This window comes from Nanorana parkeri, unplaced genomic scaffold (assembly GCF_000935625.1).
Source record: "Nanorana parkeri isolate BGI_ZX_2015 unplaced genomic scaffold, ASM93562v1 scaffold401, whole genome shotgun sequence".
NCBI classification, from domain to species: domain Eukaryota; kingdom Metazoa; phylum Chordata; class Amphibia; order Anura; family Dicroglossidae; genus Nanorana; species Nanorana parkeri.
The window spans coordinates 558,738-569,688 of record NW_017306669.1 but is presented as its reverse complement, the minus strand read 5'-3'; positions in this window follow the sequence as shown (position 1 = coordinate 569,688).

Sequence of the window (10,951 nt, the reverse complement as noted above, 5' to 3'; positions counted from 1 at the left end):
AAGCAGATTTAATACCAGCTGAATTCATAATTAGAACTCAAGTGACTGTAGTAACACCAATATTTTATTGTCTGTCTTCTGATGTGTCATTAATTTATAATCGGTACACAATGGGCTGCAAACCTTTTATGTACCTTTTTTTTTGTAGTCTTAAAATCTCCTGTACTTCCTCCCTTATTGCTGCAGTTTGTTTTGGCCCAGTGCAATATTGTAATTAAGCCAAAAATATGTTCCCTAAATATTTCATTTATGCAAATTACTTATATTGTGCTCATGTTGTCTTCCTTACCAAGACTCATTTGACTTGTATGTAAATTACAGTAAGAATTTTACTTATGGGGACCCAACTTGTTTGCTTTAAGTCTAATGCAAGCCTAACTCTTTCTCCTCCCTTTTTTTTTCTTTGTTTAGTACTGTATAGGGTAAAGAAGGCTTGGAACACCAGTCAAGTTTTTATTACTGTTTGTGGCCCTGTTGGGATGATTTTTCCCTCACTTGGTCTGGTGACACCAGGATAGGAAGCGAGGCAGGGGAAATCTCCAGTAGAGACTTGGCTAAAAAAAGGAACTAGGATAGACTACCTGAAAAATGATTGTGACCCTAATTTCAATAGCATTTCCAATTTGTAATAAAAAATCTTTTTGAAAGTTTTTTAACCGTTGCAAAATCCTTTTAAACTTTGCTTAAGATGTATTCCTTTAAGGCAGCCATTTTGTGGTCTAGCTAATATTGGAGAAACAAATGTTGATAGACATTACAGTTCTCAAAAACTTTTGACCAATTTCAATGAAACAGACCAATACTGAGAGGAAAATGTAAAGCTATGTTTATGGGGATGGCTAGTTAAAGTAATGGAAAGACTGGAATACTTGCTATTCCTGGAGGAAATGTTGCTCCAAGCTCCCTCCTGTCATTCATGTAACCAAAAGCCTAGGGAGTTGCTTATCTGATTTGAGAGGTGGGGCCAAAGCTTGGTTTATTCTTTCCACATGGTCCCAAATGATCAGGCATTGGGTCACATGACTGGCACATGATGTTTTCCTAGGAACGGTCGATATTTCATCCCTTCTCTTACTCTCCTATTTGGCTCTTTTTTTTTTTTGTGAACACACATGAACTTGACTTTCATTAAAGGGTTTCTTCATACACAGTGACGTTTTTGCATTGTGCAAAGTTGCTTCTGGAAACAGTGGACAGTCCTTTTACCTTGCCCACAGTGCTAATATTGGATAAAATAATATTTTTCCTTTTTTTTTTTTTTTTTGTGGGGGTGGGGGGTTATTTGGGTTTATTGACCTGCCCATGTGCACATTCAATTTAAAAACTAGAGATGAGATGACATTCTAAGGAATGGATGTGGTTGTCAAGGACCAAGTTGCAACTGACTCACAAGGACATTTGACAAGAACCAAGTGCAATTTGTAGATTGGTGGATACATCCTATAAATGTGATCTGTGAAAGTTTGGTGAATTTGTGAACTGATTTGACATTATAGATATATATATATTTTTGTCTTTACATTATCTGCAGAATTAGGCAAGATATATTTCCTCTTGAGTCTTTGACTCTAGTCAGATTTGCTAAAAGCTTATATAATAAGCTTGATATATTTTGTTTTTAAAGATGCAATTGGCAGAGACCAGCCTTGCTGCTATGAGCCAGGTGACGTCATTGTGGATAACTATTCTGGATGCAGCAACTTCCCCTATGCACAGCCTGGAGTGGGCTTATTGTTTTAATTTTAGTGGACTGAGTACATACTGGGACAGATTTCTGCCCAGCACCCAACATTCTATTTAACTGTACCTCATGAAATTGATAAATGGTGTTTGTATATATGATGATAATAAATATTCTAACTGAAATGTGTGGTGTGCTGTATCTTACCTGAAGTGTAGAACATTTCTACTGCAAAAAGCCTATCCATATAATGATTAGAATGATACCTATACCCACATAGTCACATGTGCATACACACAGTACATACATGCACAAAATCTTTGTTTTGTAAATAAATATTTAATATCAGGTGCTTCTTTTAAAGAGGAACTGAACTCGGCAGACGCAGAGAGCAAAGGGCTAGTCACCAGCATAGCCTGTGGCCACAACGCAGCAGATATCTCATTACTGACTGACCATGCCTTTTTCTGTACTGTTACTGTGTGCAGGTGGCCATCTTTGTAAAGGCAGAGCGTTGCATCTTTATGTAACAATATAATAGTGATGTCGCCAAACGGCACAATTAACATTTCTCCATATTAAACATGTTCCCTATGATAGAAAAAACTTTTTTTTAATTTCAGTTCCACTTTAATACAGGATTCTTGGAGCTTGTGGGTTTTCTTGAGAGGACACAGCACAAAGATTGCTTCAAGACAGTCAAGGAAAGGGTTAAGTTACTACTGGCTGGTTATTTGGTTTTGGAATCTTTTGGACCCATTACCCAGCTGTTACTTACATACACTCCCACGGACTATAAGCTCTTCCACATTCTGCATTAAAGAAATACCCAACTGTGTTAAATTATGTTTTAAAAAGTATACCTGGCTGGAGTTCAGCTTTGAGAACGAATAAGCAGTGGATTGAAGTGGGTATTTTAAAATAATTTGCTGCCTAGCAGGGCTTAGGACACTGCTATGCAGTTGCTATAAATTGTCTTCTCGATGTCCTCTCTGATTGTAAATTGGGTTGCTTGCCATATTCTTTTTGCTGTGTTTGCTTGTACACGCATATAAAAGGACTTCAAGCCTGAGTCCCAAACTTGTCATTATTGTGACCCTCAGGTAAACGTGATTTTATTTTTTAAAAATAAAAATTGGCTTTCATTACATTTATAGTATAAGGCAAACCTTTTTTTTTTTTTTTTTAAATGTGGATAGCATAGTCGGTGTATAGAACCACTGTTAAGGTTGTTGTTGTGTTTTTTCTTTTGTTTTTGTTTTTTTATTGCTGTCTGTGCAGTAGTTGGGGAGATTTACCCCTCCCTTAAGCTTGGTATACATGTGTCTATTTATTTTCTTCCACATGCAGGATAAAAGAAAAAACTAATAGAACAGATTCCTCCATCAATCCTTACGAGCACAGATGGTGCAATCCCTGCTGTTTGCATTGTATTCGGACAGCGGACAGTGGCCACTGTCAGAATGCCTAAACCGGGCTTGCAGCTAGCTAATTTCTGCTGAGAATTCTCCAAGTGACTCCTTCGATCAGCTGATCGAGGGTTGCCAGGTGGAAGGGTGCCAACAGCGGCACCTGCAGTGTGAATTTCAGCGGGTATATCAGGAACCGGCCAAAATTAGACACGTGTATATCTGGTTTTACTCCGATCTAAAATGGAAACAAAAGTTTTACTTTAGACATACTTTCTGCTGGCTTAGCACAGGGAATTTTTCTAATGTGCACTTCTCTTTTAGGCGTATCTATATAAAATGTTAACACCTTTTGATTTATGAAACCTTAATTTTGGTCTTCGAGTCTTGAACTGTTTGATTTTATGGTGAGATGCAGGGCTAAACTAAGAGACAGGCACCGGCCTCAGATGCTGAATTGCAGGGGGGCAGAGTTGAGGTGCGGGTCTCTCCCGGCTCCACATCGCTTGTCCATCCAGGGCTTCATTCCCAGACAGATTTATCCCTCACTTAGGGCCCATTCACACCAGTGTGCTGCAGTACATAAGGGGAAAACCTAGAACCCCTATGACCTGTTTACGGCTGTGTGTTACCCTATTGCACTGTGCATTAAATTCCACATGGAAATGTGTATGTGGTAAGACGCTGCAAATAAATGTAGGTGTGAAGGGCCTTTAAAAGTTTACATCCGATTAAAGTAAAAAAGGGGGAAAAACTAAGGGTAATAAAGGAGCTTTTCCATTTAAAAAAAATATAATAAACACAACGCAGCTCAGTCATCGACTGTGCAGAAGATGGCTCAGAGATAGGAGAGGTTCTTTTCCCAGCTGTTCCCCTGCAACAAAGTACCTGGGGCAGTTGCCTTTCTTGCCTCTGCCTCAATCCAATGCCTCTCACTTTCTTATTATACTTGCTGAGCCATTTCCAAACCTTACTTTAAAAGAAAAGTTGACTTTACTTACTGGAGTCAGATGTGTACAGACCAGAAAAGTCTGGACTCATTACATAGAGTTTCCAGGTCAGTGACTCATATTTAAAGCCCATTTGGACCTTTTAATTGAAACTATTATAATATTATCCAGGTGCATGAAAACAGAAGATGTTCAATGACTTAGTTATTGTTCGGTTTCTTTACAAAGCTGCCACAGCCTAAGCAGAAAAGCCTGTCCTTTGTCAACAGCTGCATAGTTGAACCCTTACTTTCTGTGTGGAAGCAGTGGTCTCTGCAAAAGTCTGATATGCTCCCTACTGAATCAGAGTGATGTTTCTGCAATCAGCAAAACCCATGCTCTTTGTGTTGGACCTCTGCAAAAGAGATCACATCTCTACAGAGAGCAAGGATCCCACTCTACAGGAGCTTGGCAAGGGACAGGCTTTTCTACTCGGGCTATGACAGCTTTAGAACGAAAATAAAACTAAAAGCCCTCGATCACCTTTTTGTTTTAATGCACTGGAAATGTAATTAGCTAATTTGAACTGAAGGTTCAATTAAGTTTTAATTTAGTGGGCCAATATAACAGCGGTAAGGACTAGGAACATTTGGCCTGGGGGGCAAACGCATCTCAATAGTCCTTTCGTGGTAGGGACAAATGTCTGTGGGCTAAAGAAAGTGTACCTTTTTAAAAGAGTTTCACAGTGCCACAGTTGATGTGCAAGTTAGGTGGTCATAAAGGACATGGTTTATTGTGCCACACCTTTTCAAACATCTTCCAGTATGAGCTTTCTTTGTGCCTTCAGTTTTCAGTCACATGACATTTCATGGTCCCAAAGGAAGTTGGTGCTGGAAGAGTTCCCTTTGCCAGATGCTGTGATCACAGGTCTGAATGAAGAGAGGCTAGCTATACTGTATAATGCCCAATATGCGTCACTCACAGCAGGTCCTGGTCTGATCGATGTCTAAATAGTAAAGTATCACTCAGAGCTGCCAGTCCAAAAAAGCTTTTTAGTATTGGCCTGGAGGCCTCCCTCTTTAACTATCCAGTGCTCACCTGGACAGGTATCTTAACATTTTAGCAGGATAGGTCTGCGATGGCAGCCTTCAACTTTCTCTCGTGGCAGGTTTCATTTAAGTAGATAACAGGAAACACATTTATCCTGTTTCTAGAATGTAATAATAATGCTGCATGAAAAAAGACCAGTTTAGAGAATTTATGTTCCCACATGTACAGTAAGGATCATTTATAAAAAAAATAATGCAAAAGGAAGACATATATTTGTTACCATCCGTGAACACATTAGTCGGCTATACAGAGAATATTACAGAAGCACAAATCTGCAAAAGAAAACTAACAAAAAGTAGAAGAATTGCTCATTTTAACACTGACACTACTGGGGTAGATGCCTCTTCATGGAGCCTAAAAAAACAATTTGTAGGATTTTGTTACAGTTTCTCTTTGTCTTTTTATGACCAGAATTGTCATATGTATTGACTGAAACATCAAATAGTTGAGTGCTGCTTATAACTCACGTGTTTAAGAAAACTTGGAAGTAAATGATCATTACATTATACAGAGCATACTATACACACAGATAATACATGCCATTGGCAGACATGCGCTGCATATGTTATGGTTTTACAGGATGGGCTTCAAGAATATTACACACATGCAAGATGACCTTTTTTGAAATATGAAATGATTCCCTTTCATTGCTATGTGTACTGTTGGTTTCTGCAGCATTTTCTTTCCTTAACTATCATTATTGCATGTAGCTTTGAGTCCAACTAGCAAGTCCACTGCCTGCGTGCCCCAAGAGTAAATGTGATAGTTCTGACCACAGTGCAGTATCTTCAACAGGCAGAACATGTTCTAGTATGTAATAACGCATAAGATTCCACTCAGCGCCAAGGTTTTAGTGTTTGGTGCAATTGTTTTTTAGGCTTAAGATACGTGGACATTGAGCCTAAATAGTTTGAGATCTGATAGAGATATCTTCCTTTTGACAGCTGGCTGTTGTGCAGGAGAACTTTCCCACTGGGACTGGGACAAACAGCTCACACTTGCATTCTGTGCTCAGCTGTAGGTGTACAGAACAGACTTGAGAAACCTCCATTCCCAGTAGAGGAAAAAGACCATCAAAGCAAAACAGAAGTAGTAAGCGTCAGGCTGTATCGGCTTGGCAGCAATGGATACATAGTCTTAAGCTTGTTTGTGCTATGCCAAACCTGGCCTTTCAACACAGGTAACAGTAGATGGACAGCAATCATTGGCCAAATCATTATCATAAAAAGGCCTAACCATACATCTGCATGTGCTGTTTCTTCTGGTTTATCTATACCCTACGCGCACATGTTCATTTGAATCAGATGGTGGTGTGGCAGGGTTGGTTTGAATTTTTTTAATGTATTATTTTGTAGTTTTTTATCACCTTTTTATCTCTTTTTTTCACTTAACTTTTTTTGTAGCCAGGATTCAGGAACACAATATATTTCTGACACAGTGCTTGTTTTTTTTTAAATAAATGGGCTTCTGCTGGCATTAGACATATTCTGTAGCATTGAATACTGTGGACCATAGAATTTCAATTCAAAGACAAGAGTCTGGGGAGCACAGGTCTCAGTTCCTTCCAATCCTCCTTGACTAGCATATCACAACAAGTATGTCTGGGAAACCACTGTAACCTGGTACCTTTTTTCTATGGTTTCTCACATGGTTCAGTACTGTCACCACTAAATTGATATGCTACCTGCTGGTAAAACTGACCAGTACCAAGGACTTGGCTATCACTATAACACAGGCAGTCCAGAACTGTGTTTATCCTTTAAACCAGACCTAAAACATCCAGCATAAACTATTATTAGCTACATAAAGGAATTTAAAGATTGGAAGAATTCCCTTTGGTTGAAACTGCGCTTTGCCAAAACTGAGGCATTGCTGGAGAGTGGCTCACACCCAACAACAAGTTTACAAAAACCTGAACCACTTGGCCTGACTGCTGGTGGGGATAGCTTGCATTGCTCACATTCCGTGCATGCAATGTGCACAACCTTGTAAATGTACTTCATGGAAGTTTATCATTTAGATAGCAAGTGTCAGCTGTTGTCAAATCCTCATTCTTGCATGACAATGAAACACCTTATTCCCTGTTGAAGCCCAACTTCGGCTAAAACTTTTTTTTAGCTTTGGGTAGAGTGGGGGAAATGTTAGAATCTCGGTTAAGTTTAAAAAAAACAGTCTCTGTCCCTATTCAGTAGCTCTCCCCTCACTTCCTGGCCTGACACTTGTCAAATGGACAGGAAGTGAGCGAAAGTCTCCCCAGAGGGAACACAAACAGCAATAAAAATGTGATAGAGGTTCTGTTTCCCACACTACTATAAAAAAAGTTTTTATTGCTGGCTGTGTCCCCATTGGGAAGATTTCCCCATACTTTCTGTTTTGTCTTGCACCTGTCAAATAAAATGGAAGTGAGGAGAAATCTTCTAAACTGGTAGCACAGACAGCAATACAATGTTAACAGAAGTTCTTACTTTTTCTACTCTATCCAAAACCCAAAAGTTTTGTCTGGAGTTGTGCTTTAGGACCTTAATTATACCTAAACCCACAAACAAAAATTTAATGTATTGCAGCTAACCAATCCCTAAGACCCCGTTCACATATAGCGACATACCTTTGCAGCGGCCGGGATAGCGCGACTTTTGGGGCAACGTTCCAGCCAACGATCCAGCGACGATCCAGCGACAGTAGCGCGACCTTCTCCGTCGGGCTCCATAGAAAAAAAGCATAATCGCGCAAAATCAGCCGAAAAAAGGGTCCGGTAGAAGCGACTTGTGACCGCGACGCGCGACATGGAGTTAAGACAGCTCCATTGAATAGCATTGGCCGGCGACTTCTCGCGATATCGCGCGCCAAAAATGCGCGATATCGCGGCGGAAATCTCGCAACAATTCGCTATATGTAAACGGGGCCTAAAACTTGATCCACCAATTTAAAGGCCTCCCAAAACAGTTGCTTTCAAGGCATGCCAACTGCCAAGGTTGCCAGTGTGCTTATTTACCCTCAACTGAACTTTCCACCCCTCAAATGGCTGGAGTCATAATTAACTATGTGCAGCACCATGACAACTGCAATCCAAATAGAGGCCAAGATGGAACCCTCCTTGGCTGTATAGGATAGGAGGCTGTAGTAAAGGTGGTGCCTGCATTATTTTTTTTGTGTGGCTTTTTTTCTTTATTAGAGCTGCATGCTGATATGATTTTTAGTGAAATGGGTTATGGTCAGCTTTAACACTGACAGGGGTGCTTACAATGGTCGACTATTATCCATTTACATAAAACCTTTATCCCAAAACGAAAAAATAAACTATTGCTGTAACTGCTAAAAAGTGTTAGCTGAGGTTTGGATTTAAACTGTTAGTCAAGGCCATCTAAAATGGCTCTAGGTGGAAATAAAGAAAAAAACAAAACAAATGCAGCCACGACGTTTAAGGTTGGGTACGCTGCCATATATTAAATTTTTGTTTTTGGGCTTAGCTATGCTTTAGCAAATAAATTCTTGCACTTGTATACTCCCAGCTAGATTACTGGAATGCTTTATTTATAGCGCAACCAGAAATAGTCCTGCAGCCATTACAATAAGTACAAATCACTTCAGTTATACTGCATAGAAATACATTCTGCTGCCCCCACATCTACCTGTTCTCCACACCATTCACTAGCTGCAAAAATGACCACTCAATTTAAAGGAAAACTAAAATGATTTTGTGCCAGTTTTATTCAGTTTAAGTTTATACTTTTTTAAATTGATGTTTTATATATGTGTTACAAAATATTCTTTACTTTACAAATAAGCTTGTAATACAGGATGCACTTATGATACTGGATTCACATAGCACAATGGGTTTCTAACAAGACAGCACAGCAGATCTTTTCCAGACATCTCCTATAAAGACTGAGTTTGGCTACACCTCTCCTACCACCTGTGCCTCCCTATGGGTCAGTGCATTCCTTAAGTTCTTGATTTACTTTAAAGTGCAGCTGTGCCTAGACTTTGTACATTAACATATTTACATGTCATTAAAAAGCAGTAAAATTGATTTAAAGCAAGTCCTCATTCATCATTCTAGCTACGTGTACTGTGAATAATTCATTCTCGAGGATACTCAAAGATCACAGCTGGGACTTGGAAGTTGATTTTAGACAGTTTATAACAGCACTTGCTATGTGTTTACTCTAGATGGCTGGCAGGATTCTGCTAAAATAGAAAATAGCTGAGATTTCAGTGCGTCTGTTGTGAACTTTGAAGATTAACTTCTCCAGAATGCTTATAGCTACAGAGATGAATTAGGTGGTGTTTAAAGTGCTTTTACTGCTGATTCAGAATATGTAAACATTTCAGTGTACATGGTATGAACACAGGTTCACTTAAAATAAAACTAAAACATCTTTGCTGTTGCAAAGCTTGTAGTACTATAAGTAAGGTCCCATTTTCACATAGATAACACAGGCTGTGGCTTAGGGTGCAGGGTTGTCAGGGGTTGCATACAGCTCCAGCAACAACAACCATGTCACTGAATATAATTAACAATTCCCATGCATGATAAAAGATTTTAGGTTACCACCCAGCCTGCCAACACAGTCCTCCAGGGTCCTTATTGTTGCTACCTACCTCTACACAGTTGGCTTATTTTCACTGTGCATTTACAGCTCAACCGCCTGTAGGCCTAGAACTGCTAGGTGAAATATACACATTTTCTTAAGTGCTGCTCCATCAATGGTCTTTACTGCATTTGGCACTCTGCTGGCCTAAATCTGCTTTACATTGCCGGGCATTATTGCTGCTGCAACAATTAGGTAACACGTAGTATTCTTGCTAATGTGGCTGGCCTATTGCTGGTTCTAAGTCCTACTGCTTTTCACATTGGCCCTTATGTATTAATGTGAATCAGTGCTGCTAGAAGTATATTTCCTGGTACTTTAGAAAGGTCTATTACTTGGCACACACACACTTGGATAATACTGGCCTATGGTATCAACTTTCATATCCCTCTTAGATTGCTTGTTCAATTGAAAATGCTTCTAAAGAGCAATTACAGACAAAAAGTTAAAGCAATCAAAGAGCTGATATAACTGTGCTAAAATCAGGAAGTTCACTGTGATTACTTTGGAGGAAACCTCAAGTGAGGAAGCAATGCTGAATAAGGCTAGGTTCACACCTGGCCGACTTCTGACCGCGCTGCAATCATGCACAAAACTGCACTGATTGCCGGGCGGTCATGAAGTCGACCACCACAGCCGATCGCACTGTGGGTACCATTATTTTCTAATGGCACCCCAGTCGCGCCGGGCAGAAAAGCGGCGCATCGTGTGTTGCAAAAAAAAAGACCTTTTTTAGCGATTGCCGTGTGGATCCAGGAGGAGGTCAGCTATTGCAGTCTCTATTTTTCTCTTACTATAGGTTTGTGAGTTCTGTGTAATGCAGTCACAGCATGTAGAAGGCAGAAAGAAGGACAGTAGGAATTCACTTCTTGGAGTAGGTAACCTCCTCTATCTTCTTTCTAGGCACATATAAATCTGGTTGGTGGCTGTGAGAACATTCTAACTACAGGCATTCATTTTTTACACCAGGCTTTCTGTATGTGAGAGGCAGTAAGAAGTGACTAAGCATCACAACTAAAGGTGTTCTAGGATCATCAGATTAACAACGAAAGGGGGATTGGTGCAATACTGATTTGCCTGGGTGAGGAGTACTGAGCAGGCAGGCTATGCTACCTGCATGCATCTGATCGTTTAAAGCTGAACTCCCGGCAGATATAAAAGACACAGATTAATGCAGCTCTGTATTCATCAGTGCATCATTAAATGTATTTTCCATAAAAACAGTAAAAG